Source organism: Crinia signifera, unplaced genomic scaffold, assembly GCF_055691185.1.
Source record: "Crinia signifera unplaced genomic scaffold, ASM5569118v1 HAP2_SCAFFOLD_74, whole genome shotgun sequence".
NCBI classification, from domain to species: Eukaryota; Metazoa; Chordata; class Amphibia; order Anura; family Myobatrachidae; genus Crinia; species Crinia signifera.
The window spans coordinates 715,667-724,569 of record NW_028142643.1 but is presented as its reverse complement, the minus strand read 5'-3'; the positions used below and the strand labels follow the sequence as shown (position 1 = coordinate 724,569).

The following is an 8,903-nucleotide window of genomic DNA, read 5'->3' as shown; positions in this document are numbered from 1 at the left end:
GGTTCGAGCCCCACGTTGGGCAGTGTTTTTTCCCAGAATTCTAGAGGTGAGGTCTCTGTCACTACACAACCAAACGTGTTTTATTTGAAACTTAAAAGAGGTGTACATCAGTGTGTGAAACCAAGCAGGAATCTCAGGATCTACTAAATGTGGAAACCTTGCTTTGATTTTATAGATTCAAGGGCAATCCTTGCCTTGCCATGATGCCACAACACTGTAAAAAAGCCTAGCTATCTGAGTCAATAGCGAATAAGACTCCAAATCTAAGAGTCATTTGCTTTGAGCACAACATTGGGTGGTGTTTATTCCCTTTTCAGATCCATGCCTCCCTCATGGCAGGCGAGAATTCTACCACAAAACCACAAGATACTACCACTAAATCATTGTATGTTGAATTCTATACCTGCACCACCAAAATGCAAAGAGCCAGGCACTCTTTAACAAAATATATCGCTGTTTCAGGTGTACATCAGTGGGTGAAACCATGCAGGAATATCAGGATCTACTGAATGTGGAAACTTTGCTTTGGTTTAATAGTGTAGATTGAAGAGCAAGCGTTGCCTTGCCTTGATGCTACAACACTGTAACAAAGCCTGGCCAGCTTAGTCAATAGAAATAAAACTCCCAAGCTAAGAGTCATATGCTTTTAGTACAACATTTGTTTGGTGTTTATTCCCTTTTCAGATCCAGACCTCTCTCTTGGCAGGTGGGAATTCTACCACTAAACCACAAGATTCTACCATTAATTTATTGTATGTGGAATTCTATACCTGCACCACCAAAATGCAAAGAGCCAGCCACCCTTTAACAAAATATACCATAATTTCAGTAAAACTTGAGTACTGCATTGGCCGGGAATCGAACCCCGGGCCTCCCGCGTGGCAGGCAAGAATTCTACCACTGAACAACCAATGCTTCACATTTTACTTCACGGTTACTTACACATTTTCCTCAATGTGTGAAACCAAGCATGCATCTCAGTGTACTGAATGTGGTAGCCTAGATCTACATTGACACACAACATTGGGTGGTGTTTATTCCCTTTTCAGATCCATGCCTCCCTCATGGCAGGCGAGAATTCTACCACAAAACCACAAGATTCTACCACTAAATCATTGTATGTTGAATTCTATACCTGCACCACCAAAATGCAAATAGCCAGGCACTCTTTAACAAAATATATCGCTGTTTCAGGTGTACATCAGTGGGTGAAACCATGCAGGAATATCAGGATCTACTGAATGTGGAAACTTTGCTTTGGTTTAATAGTGTAGATTGAAGAGCAAGCGTTGCCTTGCCTTGATGCTACAACACTGTAACAAAGCCTGGCCAGCTTAGTCAATAGAAATAAAACTCCCAAGCTAAGAGTCATATGCTTTTAGTACAACATTTGTTTGGTGTTTATTCCCTTTTCAGATCCAGACCTCTCTCTTGGCAGGTGGGAATTCTACCACTAAACCACAAGATTCTACCATTAATTTATTGTATGTGGAATTCTATACCTGCACCACCAAAATGCAAAGAGCCAGCCACTCTTTAACAAAATATACCATAATTTTAGTAAAACTTGAGTATTGCATTGGCCGGGAATTGAACCCAGGCCTCCCGCATGGCAGGCGAGAATTCTACCACTGAACAACCAAAGCTTCACATTTTACTTCATGGTTACTTACACATTTTCCTCAATGTGTGAAACCAAGCATGCATCTCAGTGTACTGAATGTGGTAGCCTAGATCTACTTTAATAGCTTGTATTGCACTCCTTGGCTTGAGTGGCCTTTTTGTCAAATCACAGTAACCAAGCCTGGCTAGCTCAGTCGGTAGAGCATGAGACTCTTAATCTCAGGGTCGTGGCTTCGAGCCCCACGTTGTGCAGTGTTTTTTCCCAGAATTCTATAGGCGAGATCTCTGTCACTACACAACCAAACGTGTTTTATTTGAAACTTAAAAGAGGTGTACATCAGTGTGTGAAACCAAGCAGGAATCTCAGGATCTACTAAATGTGGAAACCTTGCTTTGGTTTTATAGATTCAAGGGCAATCCTTGCCTTGCCATGATGCCATAACACTGTAAAAAAGCCTAGCTATCTGAGTCAATAGCAAATAAGACTCCAAATCTAAGAGTCATTTGCTTTGAGCACAACATTGGGTGGTGTTTATTCCCTTTTCAGATCCATGCCTCCCTCATGGCAGGTGAGAATTCTACCACAAAACCACAAGATTCTACCACTAAATCATTGTATGTTGAATTCTATACCTGCACCACCAAAATGTAAAGAGCCAGACATTCTATAACAAAATATATCGCTGTTTCAGGTGTACATCAGTGGGTGAAACCATGCAGGAATATCAGGATCTACTGAATGTGGAAACTTTGCTTTGGTTTAATAGTGTAGATTGAAGAGCAAGCGTTGCCTTGCCTTGATGCTACAACACTGTAACAAAGCCTGGCCAGCTAAGTCAATAGAAATAAAACTCCCAAGCTAAGAGTCATATGCTTTTAGTACAACATTTGTTTGGTGTTTATTCCCTTTTCAGATCCAGACCTCTCTCTTGGCAGGTGTGAATTCTACCACTAAACCACAAGATTCTACCATTAATTTATTGTATGTGGAATTCTATACCTGCACCACCAAAATGCAAAGAGCCAGCCACTCTTTAACAAAATATACCATAATTTCAGTAAAACTTGAGTACTGCATTGGCCGGGAATCGAACCCGGGCCTCCCGCGTGGCAGGCAAGAACTCTACACTGAACAACCAATGCTTCACATTTTACACCATGTTACTTACACATCTTTATCAATGTGTGAAACCAAGCATGAATCTCAGTGTACTGAATGTGGTAGCCTAGATCTACTTTAATAGCTTGTATTGCACTCCTTGGCTCGAGTGGCCTTTTTGTCAAATCACAGTAACCAAGCCTGGCTAGCTCAGTCGGTAGAGCATGAGACTCTTAATCTCAGGGTCATGGGTTGGAGCCCCACGTTGGGCGATGTTTTTTCCCAGAATTCTACAGCGAGATCTCTGTCACTACACAACCAAACGTGTTTTATTTGAAACTTAAAAGAGGTGTACATCAGTGTGTGAAACCAAGCAGGAATCTCAGGATCTACTAAATGTGGAAACCTTGCTTTGGTTTTATAGATTGAAGGGCAATCCTTGCCTTGCCATAATGCCATAACACTGTAAAAAAGCCTAGCTATCTGAGTCAATAGCGAATAAGACTCCAAATCTAAGAGTCATTTGCTTTGAGCACAACATCGGGTGGTGTATATTCCCTTTTCAGATCCATGCCTCCCTCATGGCAGGCGAGAATTCTACCACTAAACCACAAGATTCTACCACTAAATCATTGTATGTTGAATTCTATACCTGCACCACCAAAATGCAAAGAGCCAGGCACTCTTTAACAAAATATATCGTTGTTTCAGGTGTACATCAGTGGGTGAAACCATGCAGGAATATCAGGATCTACTGAATGTGGAAACTTTGCTTTGGTTTAATAGTGTAGATTGAAGAGCAAGCGTTGCCTTGGCTTAAAGCTACAACACTGTAACAAAGCCTGGCCAGCTTAGTCAATAGAAATAAAACTCCCAAGCTAAGAGTCATATGCTTTTAGTACAACATTTGTTTGGTGTTTATTCCCTTTTCAGATCCAGACCTCTCTCTTGGCAGGTGTGAATTCTACCACTAAACCACAAGATTCTACCATTAATTTATTGTATGTGGAATTCTATACCTGCACCACCAAAATGCAAAGAGCCAGCCACTCTTTAACAAAATATACCATAATTTCAGTAAAACTTGAGTACTGCATTGGCCGGGAATCGAACCCGGGCCTCCCGCGTGGCAGGCGAGAATTCTACCACTGAACAACCAATGCTTCACATTTTACTTCACGGTTGCTTACCCATTTTCCTCAATGTGTGAAACCAAGCATGCATCTCAGTGTACTAAATGTGGTAGCCTAGATCTACTTTAATAGCTTGTAGGGCACTCCTTGGCTTGAGTGGCCTTTTTGTCAAATCACAGTAACCAAGCCTGGCTAGCTCAGTCGGTAGAGCATGAGACCCTTAATCTCAGGGTCTTGGGTTCGAGCCCCACGTTGGGCGATGTTTTTTCCCAGAATTCTACAGGCGAGATCTCTGTCACTACACAACCAAACGTGTTTTATTTGAAACTTTAAAAAAGTGTACATCAGTGTATGAAACCAAGCAGGAATCTCAGGATCTACTAAATGTGGAACCTTGCTTTGGTTTTATAGATTGAAGGGCAATCCTTGCCTGCCATTATGCCATAACACTGTAAAAAAGCCTAGCTAGCTGAGTCAATAGCGAATAAGACTCCAAATCTGAGTCATTTGCTTTGAGCACAACATTGGGTGGTGTTTATTCGCTTTTCAGATCCATGCCTCCCTCATGGCAGGCGAGAATTCTACCACTAAACCACAAGATTCTACCACTAAATCATTGTATGTTGAATTCTATACCTGCACCACCAAAATGCAAAGAGCCAGGCACTCTTTAACAAAATATATCGCTGTTTCAGGTGTACATCAGTGGGTGAAACCATGCAGGAATATCAGGATCTACTGAATGTGGAAACTTTGCTTTGGTTTAATAGTGTAGATTGAAAGACAAGCCTTGCCTTGCCTTGTTGCCACAATACTGTAACAAAGCCTGGCCAGCTGTCACACTCAGCCGCGGCGGTGCGCGGCGGGCTTACTACTCACCCGTTCGCGCCCGCCGTCGGCTAGCGTGTAGTGGTCTCCAGTTCAGCGGCAGCAGGCAGCGGCAGTCTGGTGGGCAGCAGGCAGCGTGGGACGCCGGCAAGTGTAGCGGTATGTGCTGTAGGGGTGCCGGGAGGCCGGCGCCGCCATCTTGGTTAAGGGCAAATAGCAGATTGGTCCTTGTCTGAGGTTTCCGCCCATACTGACCTGACAGCCAATGGCAGCCGCCCTCTAGGGATATAAGGGTTCTGCCTAGGCCTGTTCAGTGTCAGTACAAAGAGTCTCCAGAGGCGTTCACAGCTGCCAGCTGACTCCGGCTCTCTGACTCACCTCTCCTGACTTGGTGCCTTGCTTCAGTGCTCTGTGTTGGACTCGATTCAGCTTAACCCCATCGCTGTTCTCTCCACAGTCTGGTCTCTGCCTGCATCCCTGAGCTTCCTGGCATAAGCCCTTCAAGCCGTCTGCTTCCAAGCAACTTCCCATTCTTCTGTCATCATCCAGCTTCTTTCAGTCTTCAAGGATCCCTCATTACCATCAAGTACATTCTCTTTCCGGATTTCTTCATTTCTCAAGACCCCAGCCTGCTGTCCGCAGTACGTGAACTGTTATTGTTTCAATGAACTTTTTCTTCTTTCAAAGTGCCGTGCTGGCTCAATTCTTATTACCACTAACTGCCACTTTAAGAAAGTATTCAAGTGTGTATTATTTCATTTATGAATTCTATTATTAAACCTGCACGATTTAATCCTTCCTCCTCTGGTCCGTCTCCGGTTGCTACACACCACACGACTTCATCCAGCCCTTCAGTTGTGACAGTTTGTACTGACCCGATGGAGTCGGGTGAAGAACAGGCTTCCATGGCGGACGCACTTCACAGCATCATGGCTCGTCTGGAGCAAGTGGAGGCTACCCAACGTCAAGTGGCTCAATTCCTTCAGGTCTTGGCTCCGCCCCAGACAGCTCCCTCAGTTTCTGTGGCTTCAGCTCCAGAGGTTCCAGTCCCTGTTTCTACACCTGGACCAATAGTTCCTCATCACATGCAATTACCAACCCCCAGCAAATATGATGGTTCTCCGAAAGGATGCCGTTGGTTTCTGAACCAATGCGATGTGCATTTCACCTTACAGTCTTCTCACTTTCCTACTTCCAAGGCAAAGGTGGCTTATATTGTGTCTCTCCTGGCAGGGTCGGCTTTGGACTGGGTGTCCCCTCTCTGGGAACGTGCTGATCCCCTGCTCAATGACTATGAAGCTTTTATTACCTCTTTCCGTCTCATCTTCGACGAACCTGGCAGAGTGTCGTCTGCCGCTACTGAGATCCTGAGGATTCGCCAGGGTAGTCGTTCAGTGGGACAATATGCTGTGCAGTTCCAGACTCTGGCTTCGGAATTAAAGTGGAACGAAGAGGCTCTCGTCTCCGCCTTCTGGAATGGGCTGGCAGGTCGTATCAAGGACGAATTAACTACCCATGACTCTCCTGCTACTTTGGCTGAACTCATCTCCTTGTGCAACAAAGTAGATCTACGGATGCAGGAGCGTCAACTAGAGAGAAATCGCTCCGATCGTCTCCGCCCTCATCTCACCACCAACGCTGTTCCTGTTCCTAGATCTGGGCCTTCCACAACCACACCACCAGACGAACCCATGCAGATCAACCGCTCTCGGCTTTCCGTGGAGGAAAAGTCCCGTAGACGTCGTGAGAATCTTTGCATGTACTGCGGTTCTTCCGCTCATCTGTTGGCTTCCTGTCCACTGCGTCCGGGAAACGACCGCTCCTAACCTCCCCGAGGGAGGTCAGGTTAGGAGTCCTGCTTTCATCTCCCTCTTCAACTGTGCCCACCATTCCTGTTACCCTTGTGTGCCCTCAGGGAAAAATCAAGATCCAGGCTCTACTAGATTCCGGAGCAGCCGGGAACTTCCTTTCTTCTTCTTTCGTCCAGCAACATTCCCTGACGGTGCAACCTTTGGCCCATCCGTTGGCCCTCACTGCAGTAGATGGGAGTCGCATCAGCAGTGGGCAAATCACCCTTCAAACCGATCCAGTGACAGTTCTCATCGGTGCCTTACATCAAGAGACTCTTGAATTTTTTGTCCTTCCTCAGTCCTCACACCAGGTAGTCCTGGGCCTACCATGGCTTACTTAGCACAACCCTCACATTGATTGGACCAGTATGGAGATCACAGCCTGGGGTACGAACTGCCTAACTACTTGCATGCCTCGTGTCATTCCACTCCATCAAACTAATCCTCAAGAAGTAGGAGGTCCCAGTCTTTCGTCTTCATCAGCTCCACCCTTGTCGTTACCCACACCATATCTTTCTTTTTCTGACGTCTTCAGCAAGGGAGGTGCCGATACCCTGCCACCTCATCGTTCCTGGGACTGTCCGATAGAGTTGATACCTGGGAAGTTTCCACCGTGGGGCCGCATCTACCCCTTGTCTCTGCCGGAGACCAAAGTCATGTCTGACTACATTCGAGAAAACTTGGATAAGGGGTTCATTCGCCCGTCCACTTCGCCAGCCGGAGCGGGCTTTTTCTTTGTGAAAAAAAAGATGGAACCCTCCGGCCGTGTATCGATTACAGGGGCCTGAACGATATCACGATCAAGAACCGCTATCCTTTACCTCTTATCACCGAATTATTCGACAAAATCCGAGGGGCTTTATCTTTACTAAACTGGATTTAAGAGGGGCATATAACTTGATCCGTATCCGATCTGGAGATGAGTGGAAGACGGCTTTCAACACCCGAGATGGCCACTACGAATACCTGGTGATGCCATTTGGTCTTTGCAATGCTCCAGCTGTCTTCCAACAATTTGTAAATGACATATTTCGAGATTTACTATATCATTCCATCGTGGTGTATCTCGATGACATCCTCATCTTCTCGTCTAACCTCCATCTCCATCGGCAAACAGTAGCTGAGGTCTTGCGGCGCCTTCGCCAAAATAAATTATTCTGCAAGCTAGACAAGTGCGTCTTTGAGGTCACTTCCATTCCATTCCTTGGCCACATCCTCTCCAGCACTGGGATAGAGATGGATCCAGAAAAAGTAAGAGCCATCTTAGACTGGACAGCGCCCACAACGCTCAAAGGCATCCAGAGGTTCCTGGGCTTTTCAAATTACTATCGTCGTTTCATCCGGAACTTCTCCACCCTTGCTGCACCTCTTACAGCTCTAACCCGCAAGGGTTCTGATCCGAGTCAGTGGTCACCTGAGGCCTCCCAAGCCTTCCAACAACTAAAGGATGCTTTTGTCTCCGCCCCAATCCTTCTTCAGCCAAACCTCGACAAACCCTTTATTCTTGAGGTGGACGCATCCTCAGAGGGGGTGGGGACAATCTTGTCGCAGAGAGGGGAGGATCAGGTGCTTCATCCCTGTGCCTTCTTCTCCAAGAAGTTTCTTCCAGCAGAAAAGAATTACCCCATTGGAGAGCAGGAGTTACTGGCAGTCAAATCTGCGTTGGAGGAGTGGCGGTACCTCCTGGAGGGGGCACGACATAAAATTACTGTGTACTCCGACCATAAGAATCTCTCATTCCTCAAGCACGCCCAATGTCTTACAGCTCGTCAAGCCCGCTGGGCCATGTTCTTCAAACGCTTCGATTTCCAAATCAGATTCAGACCCGGGACGATGAATGCCAAGGCCGATGCTCTTTCACGCTCTTTTGAAACTTCAGCTGATCTTGACACTCCCCCTCGACCCATCCTCGATCCTCTGGTCTTTGCTCAAGTAACAGTCCAGCCTTCACCTCCACCAGGCAAGACCTTCGTTCCCCTCAGTCTCCGAAAGAGAGTGCTGTCCTGGGCACACGCTTCCCGTTTCGCAGGGCATACCGGGGCACAGAAGACCTTAATGTTCCTGTTGCGTTCATACTGGTGGCCTACCATTCGTCGCGATGTAACCACCTTTGTCGCCTCCTGTGTAAAGTGCGCTCAGCATAAGTCCTCCAGAACGTCTCCTGTCGGTCCTCTTCTATCTCTAGCCATACCAACAGAACCATGGTCCCACCTGTCTATGGACTTTATCTGCAAACTTCCTCCCTCCAAAGGACATTTTGAAACTTTTGAAACTTTTGAAACTTCAGCTGATCTTGACACTCCCCCTCGACCCATCCTCGATCCTCTGGTCTTTGCTCAAGTAACAGTCCAGCCTTCACCTCCACCAGGC

The 8,903-nt window shown here is 46.3% G+C and overlaps 1 non-coding gene across 1 annotated transcript; it reads right to left on the bottom strand.

Annotated features, from left to right (window-relative positions):
• Positions 1-3,814: 3,814 nt before the first annotated feature.
• Positions 3,815-3,885, bottom strand: TRNAG-GCC (transfer RNA glycine (anticodon GCC)). The gene has a single exon. It is a non-coding gene; the product is annotated as a tRNA-Gly (tRNA).
• Between the last annotated feature and the right edge of the window lie 5,018 nt (positions 3,886-8,903).